Source organism: Nicotiana tomentosiformis, chromosome 1 (assembly GCF_000390325.3).
Source record: "Nicotiana tomentosiformis chromosome 1, ASM39032v3, whole genome shotgun sequence".
NCBI lineage: Eukaryota > Viridiplantae > Streptophyta > Magnoliopsida > Solanales > Solanaceae > Nicotiana > Nicotiana tomentosiformis.
In genome coordinates this window covers 52,481,156-52,495,453 of record NC_090812.1, presented here as the reverse complement: position 1 = coordinate 52,495,453, position 14,298 = coordinate 52,481,156, and positions in this window count along the sequence as shown.

The window sequence follows — 14,298 nt, the reverse complement described above, 5'->3', positions numbered from 1 at the left end:
GTTCCCACTGATCTTGACTTTACAAATTGTCCGCTTCTGTCTTTCCATATGGAGTCTAGCACTTTTCTTGTTTGTTTTGTCTTTATGTGGCCGGTCTTTCTTTCCCTTTTTCTGATTGAAAGATCTTTTTTGACGCGCTATCGCTATAAAGGCTACAACCTAGGCATTCAAAAGGAGGGTTATTACATAAAACACTTACATAAGTGATTAGAACGATGCCCCCTTGCATTGAAAAGAGTTGATTTCTTCCTGTGCAGGATAGCCTCTAACTCTTCCGATTAATTAAGATATAGGGAAAGGACAACGCGTCAAAGTAAAGTCAGGTTCAGCAATCGACGTAACTGGTCCAAATACCAGAAGCTAGGTCATAGAAGGTAGATTAGATTCGACAATCTTAAGTAGTGGAGTCGGCCCTTAGCCGAGATACGATACTGTCAGCTAAACGCTAGTCGGAGAGGAATAAGAATGCCATCATAGAGGGATCAGCATGTAAACTTGAAGGGCTAGGGAACTCCCTTAGCACAATAATGAAATTTAGGGTAGGTCGGAGGAGGCCTTACCTCTTAGATGACCCAAGAAAGTCATTAAGCTATTGGATGGATCCTCCTAACTGAAGTTACTTAAGGTCGAGTAGTAAACGGGTGAGGTCCACAGTTTTAATAGGTTTTCACTTGAGCTTTCCGTAGCAAAGCAAGTCTACAAGCCACTAAGGTGAGGTTATAGGTCTGATTTCTTTCTCGTATTGAGATCTTAGAATGCTATACGCAGCCCCCTTGCAAGGTTACTTTAGATAGCGGTATTTTCTATATAAGATTGGCATCCCCATTCTAAGGTTACTTAGTACTTAGGTCGTGAGTTCTGCTCTTAGTAGCCTTTATTCCCATCCCGCGTAAGAACATATGTTTTTTCCCTCAGTTTATGCTCTCCTTGCTTTAACTAAAGGACTTCCTTTCACTTCAAGTAGGACTCTAAGAGCTCTACCTTAGAATGAGTTAGATTTCCTGTATTAACAAGAAGGAATGGAGGGACGCTAAAGAGATGACTATTAGACTAGTGTAATCAGGTAATCGACCAAGTAATCCACATACATGATAAAAGATCATTCCAGCCCTAGTGTACTTATCTATTGGCATTGAAGGAGAAGAATGACAAGGTCTGCTTCCACAGTAAGGAATGCCACTTAGTCCAATCCAAGAGCAAACAAGGGATGCCTCATTAAGCAAGAACTCGAGCTAAGAGCGGGGTAGTTCAATTAAGGTATAGAGAAAGCTCCAACAGCTACCATTGATCAACCTTATTCAGGTACATCAATCAAAGATCTTGCTTATAGGATAACTTTCCTGGTGAAGGAGAGAAAGTTTGACAAGCTAAGAAAGTCTCGTTGAAATTAGGAACTCAGACTGTGATAACTATTTTCACTAGTTTCAAAGGCTTGATTGACCCTTGGGATTGAATCTGGCTAGTAGGTGCCCTCGTAAAGACTAAAACCTCGTTACACCAAAAATAGTAGAGGTGCGACAGCGCTTTGGTAGTGAGTGGAAACTTACTTTATGTCTGGTTAGTAGGAATTTCTTGCCTGCTAAGGGATTAGTCCAAGTTAGACCGAGAAGTAAGAGTTTGTAATTGAAGTCGGGGGGGAGGGGGGCTGAATAGATAAATTCTTTTCCCACGTAGTGCTAAGAAGCAAGTTCCGACAACCTATGATGAAATAGCACAAAAAACAAAGTGCTACGCGAATAATAGTGTTAGTAGTTCGTGAGGCTAATTATGGGCTAGATAGTGGATTGATGTTCACAGTAGCACTATCTGACCTTGAAGGTTAAGTTAGTCTACCATGAACTCCATACCACATATTTTGGATGCTGTGGCATCAGTTATCTAGCTACATTCTATTACCGGTTGATACCATTTTGGAAAACTTTTATTCCGGTTACTGCTTGTTAAATTCCGTTAGGTTCTTTGTCAAATATTAACTTATCTGAATCCATATTCTTTGGGGGTATAACTTTGGTTGTTCTTTCCTTTGAGCTAAGATAGACCCTATCAAAAATTAGTTATAGAAACATCTTCCATTCATCTCGACCTAGACTGATCTTTGTTTTGATGATGATAAACCATAATAAATTTGTATAGTATATATACCCCCAAGCCCTATTTTTGTACCATTTTTTTTCTAAAAGAGGGCCTGGAACTGGGCTCTCTTCACAGCCCCTAAAGGCGTTAGGAAGAGATTTAATTAGCGAGCGTAATAACTTCAATCGATAGAAAAATCTATCAAGACCTAAAACAAAGAATACCATCTTCCATGGAGTTTTTATTTTGCATATCTCAAGTTTAGAATTCTCCTCATGCTTTTTCCATCACGATTTTCTCTTCGAGAACACTCGCCTCGTCGATTCTTCCCCTTGTTCCTTTTATCTTGGACATTGAGATGTTTATGCAAAGCATTCTTTTCTACCCTATGTAGGCGACACAAGCTACAGAGCTGTAGACTTAAGACTTAAGGATATTTCTTTGACGGGTGATCGGGTCTTAGAATCCTCAGGAAAGTGTAAGCACCTGCATACAATTTCTATTTTGCTTTGTATATATAGATATGGATTTCTCTTGATGGAATATACCAAGCTAAATTTTCTTTTTAGAACCACAACTCAGTGAAGTAGGCGACAACTGCTGTTAGGGTCTGTCTTAAGGCATTGACTCTCTAAAAAAGGATTTCCTATCGTTGCATGGGTTCCTTTTTGTATAAAACATATTGACTACAAATTGAACTAAAGAAATAATGTTGACTGTTCGACAACGTGAAGACTGCAATCTCGACTTAGAATAATCAAATGCCCATCACGAGTCACATGGGCACCCCCACCAGGTAGAATAGTTGTGATATCCCCATCAAGATCTAACTCTAAGAGGATACTATTCATTTCTTCTTTACACTGCTGCTCGCTTTGGAGACTAAACAATGGAAATAATACGTAACAGTCAGCCAAGTAATGATAATAAGAAAGACTAGGGTATAGCTGTTTAAATCCCCGGTCGAAATCATCCAACATAAAATTGTATAAGACCTTTGTGATTAACCCAGCATGTGGTATCCCTACTTCCGTAATAGAACAATTAATTCCATTTTGGTCATAAACTGGTATATTTAAAAAGGATGAAACTAAGGATATTACATAGCTATCACGCACCAAGGGTGCCAACTTTCGTAAAATTCATTTATGAGGAACAATACCTTGTGAGGGTGCTAGATTCAAGATGAAAATAGTTCTAATCTTCCCCACTCCACCTAATTTTGCAAAGAACTCACGGCGATCTCTGGGAAAACCACACAACTGCTCCTGAAAGATAGATGAACGCATAAAACAACTATTCAACATATGCGCTAGAGTGATTAAAATGAGAGCGTCCCTTTCACCGGAACAAACAACCTATTAATGATCAGGATCCCCTCGTCTTTGGGAATACTTAATAACTTAAGTAGGGACAATGCATACTTCTCTTCTGAGATAAGAATGATTATATCACATACACTTAAAGGGGCAACAAAAATAGATCGCCAAGTTTAGCATAGACATATAATATTGATTGGGCAAGTTGCTGTGCGAAGCATGAATAAGGTGGATTTTTCCGTGGGTCCTCGGCATCTAAATCAATTCTGAACGAACAGTATCTCTATCTGGCTTTGTTATTATTACAGTGTTATCTGCACCCAGCCAATAAGTAGAGATATGGAGAGAGGGGACAACTTTGTCGCGGACCTTTCTTTGGTTTCTTTTATGAACTCCACTAGTCGTCCATGGATTATAAGGGCTTTCCATTGTATATAAATAAACTTTCGTATCCTACTCTGCAACTCCCATTTTCCTTAAGCATATAGAAATCTATGATTAAAATTTTCATATGCTGCTGGTTTGGTGAGTTATGTGATCATGGCTGGCTCACCTGATCTATCAGCTGAGTAGTAAGCCTCCTTGGGATAATTATCAATATATCTTCCTATCAAAATGAGATTAGGAGGGCGCCATTTTTAAAGAGCCAGCCTGTCTTTCAATAGAAACTATTGGCAATTACCTTAGTCATTCTCTTATATAGTGTAGTCCCCATAGCAATGGGTCTCGGTCTAGTGAGGTTTTGCTTTTTTGGGAATCATTGCTAGGAATAAGGATTGAATTGCACCTGGTATGCTCCTGTTTGACTTCAATTACCATATGGAAATGGATATCGTCCAACATTATGTTCTAGCACTGCCCCTGAATTAATCAACTAAGTAGAAGTTGAAGTTCAGTTGGAATCCATATAGTCTAGTAGCGTTTTACTATGAATAGCCCCTATTGTTGATAGAGAGCTTACCTCCCCGCCCTTTATAGTCGCGACTGTTGTCATGGAAAAAGAGTTTGTTTTCTGTCAAAGAAGCATGCTTAACACAACCTATAGCATAAAGGCATTCGAACTGCGTCTAAACTAAATGTTGGGCAAGGGCCCATACTCTCTCTTCTGTGGATACCCTATCCCTTACGGCTATGATATGGGGAAGGGGAAGTGAGATCTACTCATTGATTTTATATTAGATGAGCGGTTGTACTATGATCGTTTGGGAGACATGGGCCTACGCGCTACACACAAGAATGAATTGCTATGCGGTCGGTAAACTCTTTCTTTTCTGTGGGCAGCCTATCAAATCAGATCACTTATTTTTTAATATGTTATTACATCATGTACATGTATTCGATTTTCCATTTTTTTATATTCCTGCTCGTGCCCTGATAGAGAATGGGCATGACTCCCCCTCTCCCCGTTCTACTGTCCAAATTGGCCGGTCGTTCTAAGTTTCGGGGTTGGGTCGGATAGGACCAGATCCAATCGGATCTGATCGTAGCTTCGAGTTCAGGTGTCGTACTGTGGCCAGACCAGAAAGGAGGGGGACATCGAACCTCCTGCCAAGAGGCCAAGGTTGCTTGCGAACTCTCAACCACTTGTTAGAAGGAAGTGCATCTTGATTGTCGGGGGGACTCAACGAGAAGGAAAAAATAAGGTAGATTATTTTATTTCTTCCTTTGCTAAGGATTGGCTTTTTGTTTAAGGGTATGTTAAAAACCATCGTCTTTTCCTTGTTTGTATCACCGAGACACCCAAAGGGCCGACCATATGTACCTCGGGAGCCCCGGCCCATTCAAATCAAAATAGAACGATCACCAACAACTAAGGGGAATGGAATGTCAACCACAAGGTGAGAGAATCTTATAATACGAGGGCTAGTGACTGGTCAAGTCATTAAACTTAGTCATTTTGATCAACATGGCTGCAAGTGGATTGGGTTTATGGGTTTAAACTGACTACGACCAAAGTCGTGGCTACTTCAACCAAAAAAAGGGCGACCCCCTATTCAAACCAAAAGAAGTACCTCACCCGACTTACGAAAAAGTTGTTGGAGCTGGGCTCCGAACTATGAGAGTTTGCTTTTATATCTTTCTTAGAGCGGTCTGATCAAATAGGTGATCAGATCACTCATGGTGTTTTAACTAGTCATTAATGGTCAGCTTAATTAGTTCCCTTTCGGTATGTGTTGCGAACACTTTCATTTTTAGCCTCTCAGCTTTTCTAGAGAAGCAAAACTCAAATGGATAGAACTGATGGTCTAACTACATAACTTTTTCTTTTTCATTACTTCCATGGTCGTTCCTCGTGGAACGGAAGCACCCGTACTATTGAAATGGTTTGTAAGTAGAGATGTTCCCACATGTGCCCTTTTTTCCAATGGTACTATATTTCCTATTCCTATCCCTTCATTCCCTCTTTTGGTCTATCAACATTCTAGGAAATTCATACGCTCCGTGGACGGAGCAAAAAGTGGAGTCTTGGTCAGAGCGAGCCGCCATATTCTATTACCAGAGATAATTGGGAGACGCTCATCTGAAACTAGAGCTATAAACACTTTATTTCATTTCGTTCCCGTTCTTCATTTCCTTATTCTCGAATCCAAGGGGGATTTCTCATATTTAGAATCTTTATGTGGTATGCTCCATTTACTATTCTTTCGTACTTTCTTCTTTTTACCACGCGATAGGTCAGCGAAGCTGAGCAGGCATGGAGAAGGAAAGGCCAAACACTTTGGCCTAACGGGAATGAGCAACGACGAAATGAGAAGATGAGGTGCCTCAGGCACCCCATTTAGAAAGAAGGGTCGAAGGTTTTGGGCATGTAGCTTTCCCCGTCCCCCCTTCATCGGGCGGTGCTTGTGTGGAGGGTGCGCCACCTGAAATCGGGCTTGAAGCTCTCACCTTACCAACAAGCCGAGAGCTGATGGCTGTTGGTCATGACTACTATCAAAAAGCTCCTATGAAGATGAATATTTCACATGGAGGAGTGTGCATCTTTATGTTGGGTGTTCTTCTATCGTGCAACCCGGCGGCTTATGTGCGACCTGTGGCCCACGCCTCCTATTTGTTCAAGGCGGGCATCGTGAACTCTAATTTGATCCGGGTATTCAACCCCACCGCTGAGATGCTCAGTTGACTCCTTAACCTTGATAGGAAGATGGATTATTCAATAATTCGTGCATAAGGGTAAGGAACTTTGAATGAACTAGTGCGAATGGGTGTAAGCCTCGCTGCTCGGAAACACCCAGTGTTGACCACACTGAGAGACATGAAAGTGCAGGTAACGCTAGTTGATGAAGTGGCATTAAGCATCCCTAGCGGTACGAAAAGAGGGGTCGTGATGATATCATCCAAATCCGTACCACTCCTTGTGGACTAGATCCCGCATCCAACCAAGTCTTTGACCAAGGAACGGGAGAATTTCCACTACCGCTGGCAGGCCAACCAGGCCGTGAGCGTGGTGGAAACGGGCTTCCCAGGAAGCCAGCCCGTACCGGGGTCAGCATAGAATGAAGGGAACGACCCTAATCTTGTGTTGGCTTTGCCAACTTATGGGGTTGTGGGCGGTGAAAAGCGGACGTGGGGACTCGGGTCGGGGCACAACGTAACTAAGAGAGCCATTCCATTTAGGGCGAGACAAAATGGGTGGGCACGGGCGGTCTAGTGTCCGAGCCGATTGGCCAGATGATGACTACTTCACTTATTATTTTAGTATTAGCCACCTATCCCGCAATGGAATGAGATGGAATAGAAAGAACGTGAAGTGCTAGCGCTACAGGGTTGGTTTTTTTAGGGGGATAGGCTTGTGAAAAAGCAAACTTATCCCCGCCCCGACTGGAAGCTGCTAGGTTTCCCCATCTCTTCTACATCTCCCCCGGTCTTCGGCACGAGCTGTATGAGGCAAAAACTCATCCCACATATGGTTCGGAGGTCGAGCCCCACCCCAACAGTAAGGGTGCGGCTTAGGTCAACTAACAGAAAAAAGATACAATTCACTCAACGATTTCATTTGGGTTCCGAACTCCATATGGGGAAGGAGTGTTGTTGTTTGCGAGGTCTTGATCATTTACGTGGACCTAATTTTCATTCAATTTGTGAGAATTTGATGATCTATAAACCATCCCTAACGAGCGATCAGCTCATGTTTGAGCTTGATGAATCACTTCGTGCCAACCTGGTGCCAATCCAGTTTCCGGCCTCATATGAGAATGGAAAACTGGAGCATTTTTTCTATCGGTGGATGAAGAATCGCAAACATAATAATTTTTGGTTGACCATGTTCCCAGAAAAAAGATACTTTCGAGAAAGGACGAGCACGACTGAAGTGGCTATTTATACATATCTATTTATGGATCTATATGCTTCGATTGGAACTGGAAGTTCTAGAATAGGTGGCTGGTATACCACAATAATAAAACTTCCTTTTATTTTTTTTATTCGGATCGGATTTATGTTGGCTTCGTTGGGAGGCTCGCGTAGTTTGTTACATCAACTCCAAAAGGATAAGTTGAGTTGGAATTGATAAAGTTCCGTGGAGTTCATAACTGCATAAAAGGAGTCAAAGTAGTGGTTGTGGCGCGTTGAGGCACTTCTTCGACGGTCCCCGTTTGCCCTGCCCGCCGGCCCGCTCTGAAGAATTCATGATTTATATATGTTTCATGCCGGTGAGAGGGAGTGCAGAATAATGATTGATTTCATTGTATCCATCGTAGCCCACCCCATCTACCTATTGTAGGATGTCAATTGTTGCTCCCTCTCTCGAGATTGCAATCCTTATCGAGTCGTGAAGGAATGAGTAATGGGTAGGGGAATCGGGCATCGACCCTCTTGGATCCAGTAGGAGCAGGAGTAGGTAAGTTAGTATCGATCCGGTGAAGAAAAGAGAACTTAATTGATAGAGACGTTAGATATGGAGGAAGCATCTGGTCACATATCCCAAAACCTACACGGGAAAGGAACGGACTCACTCGCCCTACTTCTATAGATAAATAGAAAAGGTTAGGGGGTCCCAACTTCTGAGGTGGCGTAGTGCCAGGTGTGAGCAATAACAACAAAATCAGCGGAAGATCCTGCAGTAGTATATTTGGTAGTTTGCGGTGGAATAGATTCAAGCATCCGGGCCAGTAGATCCACAATAAATAGGCATTGACTTAGTTGCTTTTGCAGTTTATTTTAATCCCGATGTTGATCCGACGCAACTTACCGGTGATAGTCCTAGCACCAGGAGCTTTCAAGGGAGGGGGCCAGGATATCTAGTTCTGTTCTGGAATCAAAACAAAAAATTTAACTAAATAGGCAGCGAGCCGTTCAGATGAGACCCGAAGACCAGGAAGAATAAATAAGCAAAGGGAGGGGCTTCTTCCTTCAACAGAGGTAATGCTTATTCTTCTACTTTCTAGTACTCTTGAATAAGGCAAGGCTTTTCCCTATTCCCTATCAAAAGCACTTTCTGTAGAAAAATGAATTCGTCTCAAATCAAAAGAAGAAGACTCCGCACCTTCAACTAATTCAAGCAATTCAGCTAGTAGGAAAGTCATATCACTGAACATTGGATTATATACAACCTCGTGAACATTACAACCAATCAATTGAAAGTTTTCTATACATTTAGAAACTTTCTATTTATTCCCGAACGCACAAGAAAAGGTAGAACCTTTGGGAGGTACTTTCGTTCTACTTTACTATAGCAGTTTGAGATCTGTCGGTCGCTCTCTTGCAAGTGCTCGTTTAGCTCCCTCTCCTTGATCTCTTCTTTTTGTTTTTAGCCGGATATGGCCTTTTAGCCATCCCTTCAATCAAATAGAGCATCCTATCCTACGTTTTTCTTTTTTTTTTTCCCACGATAGCGATATTCCTTTGCTACTTCTTTCCTCGGCTAATGGAAAAAATCCTTTTACCCTTCCTGGCGCGATCCATCTCCAAATAGTAAATGCACTGCTAAGCTCAGATGTCCACTCGTTTGGCATGTTGGAAGCAAGCACTTCCTTCCCTATTTATGTGAAAAAGCTTCTAAAAGCCTATTAGTTAGTATTAGTAAAACACCTAGTTAAGGGGTTCGTAGTTGTCGCAATCGCTCATTGGTCTTTACCTCAAGTGCTTTCTTCAATGAGTCCACGTCTGCCTTCGCAGATAATAAATCAAGGACTTGTCGGTAGATCAGCTAGCTCGCACTCTAGTCTTTCATTGATCTTTTTTACCCCTCGCTTTATGAGGATGCACGCCTATCCAGAATGTGCAAAGTAAAATAGCGGTAGATCAACTGGGTATAGATCAACACATAGGCTGCTAGCAGAGTGGGGAGCAGAATCACATAGCAAGAAAACTTCATGTCAATCCAAAAATGTTAGAAAGAGAATTAGGTCTAATCTCATCAAGTGGGCTTATTCAATTTCTGAAGTTAGATTGAAGATTGAGATAGCTGGCTAGTAGTGCCTTTAGCAAATGCGTTCATGAGGCCAGTGCCCAGTGGCTAAGAAGCTTGATCACTTTGTTGAATAAAGCAAGTTGACGTGATGATTGAATCTGAGTGAAGTGTCGCTACTTGGCCCAACGTTATCGAGAAAAGGTTTTGTTTCCTTAGTCTTTCTTGTGCACTTTTTTAGTCTACTTAGTCTATCTGAGTGGGCTTGGTTGGCAGGGTCAGGGTCTTTCGCATTCTTATCTAAAAAAGAGTAAGAGGGTGGTTCCCTCAATTGTGGCATCGCTTTCATCATCCCTCAGATAGGTTGATGAGCTTTTGGACAATTCGATATGAGCGAACTCCAGAAGCATCAGACCGTCTGTAATGGCTCGTCCCTAGTGCCTTTGAACGAACTGAAAGGCCTCTCTTCAACTCTCTCCGAGGTTTGAACTGCCAACCAACTCTTTCGACTGTGAGTCATGAAAAGAATGAATGACCACTAGAGGGGGAAAGCGATAAAAATTGGTTCCCTACGACGTCTTCTGTCTTCGCGCTTTCTAAATACAACCCTAGCCTTCCACACAAGCTGTAGTATCCCCGGGAATCTTTTCAAACCTTAGTCAAGGCTACTTGAAGATCCTTTCATCTCTTTTTCTTTGTGTTGAGAGAGATTCGCCAAAAGGCTCATTCCAGGAGTGAAAGAGAACATGGCTTGCTTAGCAACCAAAGCTAGCTTACTATGGAAAAACCTGTTAATGGGAGAGCCTTCTTTGGCGGGACAGGTACTTCTCCATTATCCCTTACCTTGCTTTTTTGCTCGGCCACTCTCTGTTCTTAAGTAAGGGTTCCCCTCTCTCAAAAAAAAGAATATGTTAATCGTTACCGATACCAGGCAGAGTTGCTTTTCCTTGATCCAGAGGAGATTGGTATTGGTAGAGTGGAATTCAACCCCGTATTTTTGCCCTTTGGCTGGTAATCACATAGGCCATAAGGTGGTCTATCACCTGGGTTGGGGAGAAAAGCTTTTTTGTTGTCGAAAAATCCCTCTCCGCTTTATTAAACTCTTCTCTTAGGTGAGAGCTCACTCAATTCCTTTTTAAACTTTCACAAAGCTCTCCTTTCCTTAGAGTGAGTTGGTTTTGACTGAAAGCAGGTTTCATCCTGACTTTCATCGGGGATAGGTACGGGGTCTGGGTCGGTCGATACGATGAACAGGAAATCAAAAAATCTTACTTCATTGAAGTCCCTCATGGAAGAAGAATTAGCTGATGTAGAAGGCTTATTTGTTATCGTATCCACCACATAATTTACATACTCAGACAAGCTGACTCCAGCGCCTATAGTAATAATCACACTAAAGCTAAAGAGATCCCAATAGTCAATCCTCTACGCCCCAATGTTGTCAACGAACAATCACCTTGCCTTACTAATATATGAATTGTTTTGCATTTTCTTCCTCCAACAGGAAGGAGAGCAGCTGATTCTAGGGATGCCCATTTGTCTACATCAAAAGGAAAGGAATCAGTCCGGTAGCAAGAGAGGAATTCCTCTAAGCCGTATCATCAATGTTAATAGCATTTATCGATGCTTCTCCACACTGTCCCGGTCTCACGATGTGGATTCAAACCATTAATTCTCCTTATTGTCGAAATACATCCTGTATTTTCACCTTAGTAGTCCTATGCATAGTCAGTACTATATCCCCAATCATGGATACTAATAAAATAAGACTAGAAACCAAAAACTAGACAAAATAGTAGGTATAAAGTAAATTGCCCAATGTTTCCAAATTAGTCCAACTTCGTACCTTTCCGGCATAAACCGTATATCTCAGAGAGGTCGTATGTTTTTGGGTTGGTAGTAATAGAATACTTTCATTATCTAAAATAAAGAACATCTCCCACTAAAAGATCAGTCCAATAATACCACTTACTGGTAAATAGCACAATACTTCTTTGTGAATCTCCGCTATTTGAATATGGAACATCATAACAACGAATAGGAATGAAATAGCTATAGCTCCTATATAAACTACTAGGAAGATCATAGCGAAGAAGTCAAGACCTAACAAAAGAAGTAAACCTGAAGTGTTGTGAAAGACTGGGATGAGAAACAAAACGGAATGTACTGGATTTTTAGCATGTAAAACCATCAAACCAGAGACCAAAGCAGGGCTCGACAAAACAGAAAGTATCATAGCACGTCGTCCTTCTTTGAAATGGAACTTTCATGATGGAGCAAGAACTAGCATGAAAGACGATCTATTACAACCAATGCGATTGATCCTATTTCATTTTCTTCTTCCAAGCCCTTCTTAGAAAGTAGTCACTGAGTTACTTACGGAATCTCAAATCTCTCTCGACGCCCAGAATTATTTATGTGTCCAGGTCGATTAGAGGTTCGGCTTCCTTCTCCCCCACCTTTTAGCCTTCTGGACCCCTAGAAAAAAAAAAGCTGAAATCAAAAAGAAAGAAGAGAAATTGGGCCCAAGTTGGTGGTGTTGCATCGGGTCTTCTTCTTGCATTGAAGAACGTAACTGTTGCAAAAAACGGGATTTTAGTAGTAGGCGGCATCCCCTCATAGTTTTGAGTAGGCAAAACCATTCTGTTTTGGTTCTTCTCCACGGGTGATCCATGAATTTTCCTATTATTTTTTCAACTGAGATTTCGATATAGAAGGATCTCTTTATTTCTTCACCGCGGGTTCTCGCATCATTTTCTTGAAAAGATATTATATCACTGTGGGAGAGTTTAAAATGAGTAATGTTAACCATTCCATTATTCACACAAACCCTTCTATGACTTATCGGCTGCCTTGCTTGAGGAATAGTTTCAAAAAGGGATAACGTCCCTATGATAGATAATTAATTTTAAAATAAAATAAAAATGAAAGTAGTAGTGAGGCATCGGTACGGAGTTACGTCAGCTGTGGATATAGACTAGGCTAAGGGACGGACTTCATCTCTTCTATTTTCTTCACTTACACCTTACACTTCAGCTGAGTCTAACGATGCTTAGGTGCGGAGCCTTCCACTGTGGACCAAGACTACGCAAAGGTAGAACACCGTAGAAACTTCACTGACTTTATCATCAACCTTGATTTCGCTACGCTCAATAAGAACCTGGAATAGCGAAAATAGGTTCGTGTTTCGCTTCCAAATTCAGTCGTCTTTTCCCAGGTGTAAACTGCATACAATTCTCCAGTGGTTCCATTCCTTCTTACTGTACTTCTGGGTCAACCCAAACCGAATGGGAAGAAGAGGGTCAACCAAACTGCCGTCCACTTTGTACGTTTGCTGAGCAGAGCACTCAGGCATTTTAGAAAAGGGAAGGGAACTTCTCACCCCGAGGGAGGCGGGAAGCGGTAGCTTCTAGAATGGAAGCTTCGCCTTTACTTTTTTAGAGCGTATTGCTATTTTGAAATAAAAAAAGGTTTATGGATGAAGTAATTGGAATGACAAGTGGTTACGGTTGCGGAAAGCGGAGAAAGTCGGGAACCGTCAGTTACCTTTTGAATAAAATTAGTGACAAGCCGAGTATTACGACTAGAAGGGGAGAAGCAAAGCTTCGTCGACAGCTTTGCTTCCTCCTCGCTTCTTTCTATGTGACTAGCTTCTCAAGTGGGCGGCTTGGTAAGCAAGCTATCTTCATCATTGGTAAATTCCCTATCAATAATAGGCCGGAATGGTGGGGAAGGAGGACCTCCCTACTTCAATGGAAATGGAAGAATCACTATTTCAAAGCCGCTCCTCTACAACTACCTTTTGCCCAACATGATCACGAAGGAATACAGAGAATTGCGTAGATAGGAGGACAAAACAAACCACTTGTCCTGATCGGAACGATTGAAGAAAGAAAGAGAATGGTGGCTCCTTTCACCCAGAGGACATCGTCGGAGAGCAATGTTGAGGACAGTGTGAGAACCTTCCGTTGGTTACATCCTTGTTGTGTTGGTTCTTCCATATTTAGATATGGAGATAGATCCATATAGAGATCTATGTATTTCTATCGATAAATAGATCTATTAAGAAATGGATATTGATCTAGTTTCAAGATCTATGAACAAGAGAGATCCCTAAATATCCATTTGAGAAAATAGATGAATAGATAGGGCGAAGCCAGTGAAAGGAAGGTCGCGTTAGCGCCCCTTATTTCACTAAAGCAAGAAGGGAGAAAGTTGACTTTCAGAAAGAAGGGCTTCTATTTAGATTAGTTTCTTAGTAAAAGATAAGTCAAGAAGCAAGGGCGTAGTAGCTGCGCGAAGTTGCGCCTTAGCGCATCCGTTTTCTTGCTCGTTAGCGCCCCCTACCCCTATTATTTATATTATAGTCATAAAGGAACTAAAGAAAATTTGACAACCTTACTAATAGAAAGGGGATGCTTTCACGCATGCGAAGAAATCTCGAAGAGCTTCTCTTATATTATAGAAAGGTTTGTAGAAAGGGTATTCTTCAAATATCCCATGTTGTAGGGGCTTCAAAGAAAGCTTGTAGTTTAGGGTGCACATGTTTTCCAGCCT